The sequence below is a fragment of the Amblyomma americanum genome, chromosome 11 (genome assembly GCF_052857255.1).
Source record: "Amblyomma americanum isolate KBUSLIRL-KWMA chromosome 11, ASM5285725v1, whole genome shotgun sequence".
Lineage (NCBI taxonomy): Eukaryota > Metazoa > Arthropoda > Arachnida > Ixodida > Ixodidae > Amblyomma > Amblyomma americanum.
In genome coordinates, this window is record NC_135507.1 from 44,544,894 (window position 1) to 44,554,313 (window position 9,420).

At 43.1% G+C, this 9,420-nt stretch overlaps 1 pseudogene; it reads left to right on the forward strand.

The window, feature by feature from the left end:
* Positions 1 to 8,592, forward strand: part of LOC144110793 (uncharacterized) — a 39,542-nt pseudogene extending 30,950 nt beyond the window's left edge.
* Positions 8,593 to 9,420: the final 828 nt, after the last annotated feature.

Sequence of the window (9,420 nt, forward strand, 5' to 3'; positions counted from 1 at the left end):
TTTTCTTAGTAGTTATTTGCGTGGGAAAGGTGTTGCGCCAACTTTGATCATCTAATTGGCAAGATTATCACGGGGATATTAAACCCTGGTGTCATGGAAGAGCTGTTGTTATTTTTTAAATTATTATCGAGATCCCACCACGTCTTTATTGTCAGCAATGTGGGTGTCGATATCTCTTTAAATCGCCACCCTTGAAATAAATGACAAAAGCTAGTGATCGGTCAATTCGGTTTTTTCAAAACAAAAAGTACTTATGTCCTTAGTTTTTGAGTTACTGCTGACCCAACATGCACTGGATTGTGGATAAATAATTGTTTCTGCAAACCTCCAGTATTACTAGAGCGTCTGAAAGATGCTTAATTTCTGAGGAGAGTGGTCAACGTAAGTGGCCATTGTAACAGACAGGCGAGGAAACAACAAAATAGTTCCATGCAATTTTCAATTCTCTTCATTCATATGCAAAATAATTAGCAGATATTCCCGCCGCTCCTTCATGGGCACCGGTTTATCGCACTCTTCTGTGTTTACGTTTTGCAACGATCCACCCTTCCTGTCATTTCTTCGCCTCGAAATATTCACAGGGCTGACAATCTACCGACTTCCTTCCCCTAGTAGACAAAATCCACACCAAGTTTCCCCATATAAACGAAAATAATCACGAAAAAAGAGCAACAAATATCAAAGAACTAAAAACTTTTACTCCTATATTGAAACGATAAACCCCTCTGCTGCAAGCATTCCAAACAGTGGAAGAAGAGGAATATATTTCAATAACGTTAGCTTGCCATGAACCCTGGTAAAAGATTATTAACTGTTTTTACCTCATTGATGCAATGTTAAGAAGTTTTTGGCATTTTCGTCGACAAACCGATATAACTAATTGCTCGTTTCGAAATTGCAGGTGAAAATAGTGGAAGTAAATATATCTTTGGTCTTCAAAGTGAATGGAAACGATTGTAAAACTGACGCCGGGAGACAGAAAAAAATTCAAACAGTGTTGAAACAGAATCTTTTTATTGCCACGTTCCACGAATAAATCCTGTAGAATCCGTAAAAAGTAACAAGCAGGCGACTTAATTTAGGTGCGAAGGACTAGAAAAATCATACTGAGTTTTATAAACTCATAACTTTTACAAGCATAGTTGTGCGTTCTGTGGCACCAACTGCGTAAAGCTCTTGTTATTCGTCTTTGCCCTCCTTATAGCAGCACCCATGTCTTCAGGGAATTCAGAACACTACTTTCGGAACAGCCGCCAGGAAAATATTGCTAGCGCATAGGAGCCTCTATGGCGTTAAAAATCTCGCCATTATGAAATGTGTCAAATAGTGTCCACGTCATATTTTTCTTCAAAATACTTTGTTTCTTTCCATAAAAGTTTGGCGCTTGTTGATGAAGGTAAACTAATTATCTGCTCCCGAGCACGCAGGTGGCTGTCTAAGCAATCAAATGCCTAAAACTTCTTGATAGCTGTTTGCCTCTTCCTAGGATTTTCTTTGTCCTGCCAAGGCAGCAATCTTAGGGCAGAGATGGTTTGTCTTTCCGACTTCCCACCGTTACCCTATGCCTTCTAGTAGAACCCCCCTTTCAACTGACATCAATTTCTTCGGTAATTACACGGGAATGTGACATAAAAGTAAAAAAAAAAGCTTCAGCATTGAACTCCTGACAGTTTTTGCAATGTGAGCAGCACTTACCACAACAACATGGGGGTAACAAAGGGCAAGTATCTCACCCTTCGTATACCAGTAAAAAAGAATGTGATCGAATTCACACGAACACCGCAATCCGTCAAGATGAAAACAACTCCTAAATTGGCACAGAGAAAATAGACGCTCATTATTTTATAGCTTACTTTTATTTGTGAGGCATGGCGCGTCGCGTTTAACGTCCCAGTCCTGAACGTCAGCTACGATGCTAAAAAGGCCGCCAAACACAACGCGCTTGAGGGAGAAGTTTAGCGGATGTAGCACGGTCAGTATAGGAAGGGCAAGCAGCCAGGGACACACTGCGCGCTGTTCAGCACGAAACAGATGTGCTGCTTAACGGGGCGCGCGGCTACAAAAAAAAAGACTTTCTGATCCTGATGAGTAGACCTAAGCAGGAATCGTTTAGCACTACCGGTGTAGTACCTCCTACTTTCTAATGGTCGCCGCATGCTTGAAGTCGGTTTCGTCTAAGAGGTGCCACATCCGACCATACCACAAATAAGTTCTTTGACCAAACCGACCCCCTTGAAGCCCCTTGAAGGAGGAGCCAGAGACGCGAGCGCTTCAGATCGCGCTACCAGCAGTCAACAACACTGGTGTTTAACCTTACTACGAATGAAGGGAAACAGAACTTCGTCACAATATATCTGCCAAGTTCAACAATTATTTGTAAACTTTTGAAGATTCCACCCGCCGCGGTGGCTCAGTGGTTAGGGCACTCGGCTACTGATCCGGAGTTCCCGGATTCGAGCCCGACCACGGCGGCTGCGTTTTTATGGAGGGAAAACGCTAAGGCGCCCGTGTGCTGTGCGATGGCAGTGCACGTTAAAGATCCCCAGGTGGTCAAAATTATTCCGGAGCCTTCCACTACGGCACCTCTTTCTTCGTTTCTTCTTTCACTCCCTCCGTTATACCTTCCCTTTCGGCGCGGTTCAGGTGTCCAATGATATACGAGGCAGACACTACGCCATTTCCTTTCCCCAAAAACCAATTATAATTATTAGTTTTCTCCCTGTCCTATATCACACACGATGTTTTGTGTGACTGAAAACAAAACGTGTTGCCTTTTCAGTATATGCTATATTTCCGCTAACGAGCTCTCGTCATTTAAGCATAGAACTCTACGTTGTTCATCAAAAACATCTGTCCTTGTTGCCTTTCTCAGCGTGAAAGCCGAAGCAAGCCATTAATTTTTTCTACGAATAGCGGACCACGAAAAGCACATAAACGAGCCCCTTGAGGTAACCAGCCGGAGAGCCTAGCACAGATGGGTGTTTGCGTTTGAAATCCGTTTAAGCCTAAAGCGTGGGCTGTCGACGAAGCGCTGCTTGCAGGCGCTGCTGGATCAGCGTTCTATTCATGGTGTTTCAAGTAGAAAGAGTTATGCACAGCTTTGCAATCTCTCACAAGTGGCTGCTCACGCAAGTTGAAACACGGCAGGGAAGTTGCAAATGAAAATGAAGACCGCTGCCTCTACTCGTTAAGGTTTGTTGAGATTGCGTAAGGGAATAACGACGGGCGCGCGAAAGCAGTCTTCACTGAGTGGCTATACTTGGAAGAGTCAGGAAGAGGAGGAAAGCCCTACAGCGCGATTCATGCATATGCGGTTGGTCTCGCAGGTCTTGCTTGTGTGTTCGCTCCGTCAATGCAGTAAGGCGTGGAGGTCGATTCACCGCTGACGACTTGAAGAATACAGTTGTCATAGAAAACCTTCGAGGCTGAGCTCATCATGCAAACCACAGAAAAATTTGTCATCACCTCATGCAGTTGAATTCACGAAGTATTGAAAAGCAACACAAACAAAAACAAAGCTAGCATACTGCCCAGGTCAATCCGTTCTACTCTCAAGGGAGAATGAATGTCGCGGTATGCAATAGAGCTTCGACATCTCCGAACAGTCGCACGCCTGTTTAGTGCACCGTTCATCCATACTCGGTTTAAGAAGTTTGCGGGTATACGGCGTGCGCAGCTGGCAAAGCACAGGGATAATTTCATAGAGAATGAAGAGAGTCCTTTGCCCAGCAGTGGGCGTAGTCAGGCTGATGATGATGGTGATGACTCGTACTGACGGACGAAGGCTCAAGTTGGTCACATAGACAACTGTCGAAAATCTTAGTTTTTCCTCGCTCCGGAATAAATCCAGTGTCCGAAAATTTTCAAAAGGCTTCTATAATCGAGCGACGCGATAATATAGAGCGCTAAAAGCGGATGCTTGAACGCTCGCGGAAAACTATAGCACAGTTATAAAATTTCCTGCCAAAAATACCATTTCTATCACTCAAATATTTCGTATTGGGAGGAACCTTGCGCATAACCACGATGTTCTGGCTGTTTGCCTGAACTTAATTTGTAACGAGGCTCAGGATTATCAAGAGTGGACCATCGACGATTGTTTGTAATCATAGTATCTAGGAAACTACCGGCACCCAAAGTGGTCTTGCATCAATCTTCGAAATTCGGCCTAAGAATTGCTGTGTTGTTTCTGGCACAGTAACTCGATGTTGTGCTTGCAAGATGTAAATGTACCATACAAACTGTTGCGCCTGTATAACGTTACGTGTACTCTGTGGTAGCCATTGCGAGTTATGTACAAGAAAATCTGCAGGAAGAATAAATTGCGATGAACAGGTGCGCGCCGCAGATTGGAGACTTTTAGCGAGCGAGTATCCCAGTCGCTACTGCGCGCATTTATTTCGAATGCGAAGATTGCTATCAGGACACTAAAAGACGCCTGGCGCTGGATATCTACGCGGCATTGGGACCAGTCAGCTCGCGCGCTCTGGTGAGGGGCGGTAAGCAAAAACGGTGCTTGTACGCGCTTGCAAAAACAATCTGCGTACTATAACCGATGTCGTATTACATTGTTAAGGCAATAATTGAGAAGCGATACTGCTAATGTTTGAAAAATAAAGATTTCAGTAATATTTTAGATGTGCATATCTGGGTCGAGCTAAAGTAGCGCGCCAAATATTACTTATGGTTCAACAATATGCACATCAAGGTTTGTGAAAGCAATCTTCAAATACTTGAATAATAAAGTTATCCTTTGATGCTATGATTTCACATTAAGCGATTAAAATGATTAGGTAGTAGTTTTCCGCAATTGGTAACAATGTTGGCGTTTGAACGATTGTTTGAAGCATACTTAATTTGATTTGGTAATTTTTTACTCAGATTTTGCTGTAATGTGATAACCTTCGGAACTTCTTGCCCGTTGGCTTAGTTGCGCGTGGGCCTTGCAATAAATGAAAATTGGTTTTTGAGGAAAGAAAATGGCGCGATAACTTTCTCCCATCACGGTGGACCCAATACCGTGCGGTAAGGGAACGAACAAAGGAGGGAGTGAAAAAAGAAAGCAAGAGAGACGCGCCATAGTAGAGGGCTCCGGGATAATTTCGGCCACCTGAGAATCTTTAACGTGCACTAACAACACAAAGCACACGGGTGCCTTTTGCGTCTTACATTTCAGTTTTTTTCGTTGGTCTGATACTGCACACTTTTTAATGATAAGCATGATATGCAGTTAGACAATAAATAAATGCCGACGATTCTTTCTCACAGCTTAAGAGAACATAGAAATCATTTCTTTTAAGCTTTACATGTCTTATACAGCAAATCATCTCAAGCAAGCATTTAGGTCTATAATGTTGGTCCTTTAAAGCTACTTAATGCGATTCTGAGTAATTTTTACCTCCAAATTGATGGGAGAAACCGCCTTGCAGGAATAGGCATGTAGTGTAGAAAGTTTGTCCAATAATGCAAGTAACTTTCCCGTGAAGCCTGGCGAAAATTTCAAGAAAGTATTATGTTCCATTTTTACCCTGAATGATGCAATGTTCAGACAGTTCGCAGTAACTGCAGAATAAGATTGCATTATCCACAGAAATCAGAAATATTGACTTGCCCGATATGTTCACGTGGAGTGGTGAAATTAAATTTAATAAATATGTAGCGCATTTTATTTGTTCTTTGGTCTTCAACACTATCGCCAACAATTATAAAAAATGATGATGCGCTAGAAGAAAAAAACATTCGGCTATAATAAATAGACGCTTTTTTCATAGTGCGTACCAACACCTTATTTGCTTACCGAATTTCAGTCTGCTGGCGATTTCCAGGTTTGAGTGGTTCCAACACCTATCAGCCAGGTTACGCGATCCCGTACTAAATGCCACTGATTATCAGCACTTAGCCTATAATTGGAACCAGGCTGTGATAGGCATCAATGACGCGGTTGCGGTGCAGAATTCTCAGTTTGAATTTATATCCAGGCAGGTGTGGGTTGACACCGACAAACCTATGTGACGCATGCGGGGAAGCTGAATCTGCAGACAATTTTCTCCTCTACTGTCCACAGTTCGCACTTCAGAGGAAGATTCACCTGGAGGTTCCTCTCTCCAGGTTAGGGCTCCCGTTATCTCTGAAAGTGTTATTATCGTTCGGTGCAAGCGGCACAGGATTTGCATTGGGTTCAATTTGTGGGATTATCCACGATTACATAATTGCAACTGGAAGGATGATTTGCTCTTTTAAAATTCTTCGCGCTCTTCTTTTTTCACCAAAATGCTGTTTGCTACTTTGCTTTAAATATTGTTGTGTAGTTTCTAATTGACACATTTTTTTAAATTCACGTTTGGCGGTAATATTTTGTCGTAATCGGATATGGATATTTCCTTGTTAATGTCTTTACAATGTGGCCAATCACCTCATGTCGATACGTGCCATGTTTTAAGAGGAAGAAGCAGAAGAAAACATTCGACTAGTGTTTGGACAGGATCCGTTTTTATTCTCGGATCATGTATGAATCCCACTGCATCCGTAAAGATATGAGAACATGCGAGTTAGCAGGAAAATATTTTTTGAAACTCGCACTGCGTTTTTCTCTCAAGCGCCGCCATCCCAGTGGCGTGTTGTATGACATCTCGAGCGTAAAGCTCTCGTTCATTTTTCTCCTAATTCTAGTCGCCCACAAGAACTGAGGGAATGCAATAGATGTTGTTCGGTTCCGTCACCAGGAAAATACTTCTCTTGCATTAGAATTTCAATATCGCTATAACTGTAGTGGTGCTTATGTGCCAGAAGTGTTAGCTTCATAATTTCGTTCAATAAAATATTCACTTTTCTACAAACGTGTTTGGCACTAGTTGACTTCTCTACTCGGCAGCACGCAGGTGATTGTAAAAATAAAATCAAAGGTCAAATTCAGCCTGCCAGTTGCTTGCGAGTTCCTAGAATTTCCTTTGTCCTGTCGAGACCGCATCCGTAGGACAGACAGCGTGTTTTCTACCTCGCACTGCCTTGCCTAGACGTTTTTTAAGGAGCATTGACTTTAAATAACACCGCTTCCTTTGGAAAATTACTCTCAAATCTGGCATCAAGCTGGAGAGATTCAGCAGTGCTCTGCTGACTCACGTCTAAGGAATGTGTTGCAGATACACAAACAGTTTTGAAGGAACAAAGAACACGGCAATCACTCTTTGTGCGCCAGTAACAACCAGGTTGGAACAATAATCGTGCAAACACCACGATCACTCAAAACGAAAGTGATCATGTTGTTGCATGATTTTTGTTCCCATCTTGTTGGTACTGGTGCACAATGAGTGAGTGGCTTGAGCGGCACCGACGAGCGAGCAGAATCTCAAGCCACATCTTCATTGTGATCTTGCAGATACAGAGCTGCCTTGACTGTTCGGGCACATGGGCATCGCTGGTGATCAAGAACGACGCCTATCACCCTGGAAGCTGCCTTCCTACGCCGCTAAGACCAACACCCAGCGATGACATCGACGGAAGGCTACAAATACAGCGAGACTGGACTGGCCGATCGCATTGGCAGCAGCGGCACCGACGAGCGAGCAGCATCTCAAGCCACATCTTCATTGTGATCTTGCAGGTTAGTGGAAGTCAGGTCACATATCAATGTTTTAAGTATCATTTGAATCGCTGCTGCTGCTGCCAAGGTGTGACGTTTTGTGACAATGCCCCCACATTTGCAGTGCTCTGTGTGTTCTGTAGATTGCACCTCGTCAGATGGCACTATTGACTGCAGTGAGTGGTCACGGATACCACACTGGGAAATGCGCCGGAATTACCGATGCTACGCTCAAAACAAAGGGAGATGAATACCGTAAAGCCTGGCGCTGCATTTTTTGTAGGCGCTCGAAAGCACGCACGCCGGCTACGCGGATGCAAAACTCGCCAGTGATGATAGCGCGGATCTGAGGATCTGGATGATGGCAATTAGTGATAAGCTTGACCAACTGCTGCCTCTTAAAGAAACGATTGACGGTATCGAAGACTCATTGCAGCTGTTAAGCGACCAGTACGATGATTTGCTTTCACGCACAGAGCGGAACGAGCGCGAGGTGAAAGCACTAAGGAAGAGGGTGGAAAAGGTCGAAACACAGAATGATGATGTCACTCACTGAAAGATGACATTGATGACCTTGAATGGAGGAGCCGCCGCCTCAACCTAGAATTTCATGGCATCCAAGAAACTGATAAAGAAAACCTGTTGGATAAGATAAATGCACTGACTGCCCAAATTAAACTTCCTGCACTCTCAGAGAATGATGTAGTGGCAGTTCACCGTCTGCCAGCAAAAAAAGATAAGATCCCAGGCATAATTTGTCGTTTCGCAAGGCAAGCTGACAGGGACGCGTGGTGGCAAAACAGAAAGAAACTGCAAGAAGCAGACGGAAATATCTTCGTGCTAGAAAACCTAACGAAAAGAACCCGTGCACTGTTGTTCGAGGCTAAGAACTGGGCAAAAGTTAAGGAATACAAATACGTGTGGCATAGCAATGGCCGAGTTCTGGTACGAAAGGCTGATGGACAGAATGCCGAATGGTAGCGAACGTTGGCGACCTGGAGAAGCTTGCCTAAAGGCGGATGACTCATGAATATGGCGTCCTACGTTTTGCCGCACGACTTCCAGAAACACATAGGGAAACCGTTTTTGCAGTCATTTAAATGCTTTCATCTGAACATAAGATCAATCAAATATAAAAAATTAGGTCTGGATTTACTTCTTGATGAGCTAAATGAGTCATTAGATTGTGTATTGCTAACTGAGACATGGTCAACGGACAGCACCGACGTTTATAAACTTGCTGGGTATAAATCCTAATACTTAAATCGCTCCTCTGGAAGGGGTGGCGGAATTTGCATTTTGATAAACAAAATGTACGAATATGAACTGCTTGAAAATTTTTCCATCGTTACAGATGATTATGAAATTATATCTGTTCTTGTTCACAACAATTTATTGGTAGTTTGTTACCGTCCTCCACATGGAAAGATGGCGCCTTTCTTTGACTACTTAGAAACGCTGTTCTCCTTTGTTGATATTATTCGTTATAGTATTATATTTGGTGGTGATATCAACATAAATATGACGAATGCTTCTTTGCAAACTAACTTTTCTGTTTTGTTGAACACGCATGGTATTAGGAACACTATTGATATGCCGACGAGAGTGACAGAAAGTTCATCCTCATTAATTGATGTGTTCCTTACTAATATTGACGCATGTAGAATCAAAGCGGGTGTACTTACGTCAGATCTCAGTGATCACTTGCCTATATTTTTGTGCGCGAAAAGTCAGTTCAGCAAAAATAAAGCACGACATGCATATTTCGTTCAACATATGACACACTGCAACCTTTCCAAGTTTTATAGCAAAGTTTCACGCACTTCGTGGGATCAAGTTTT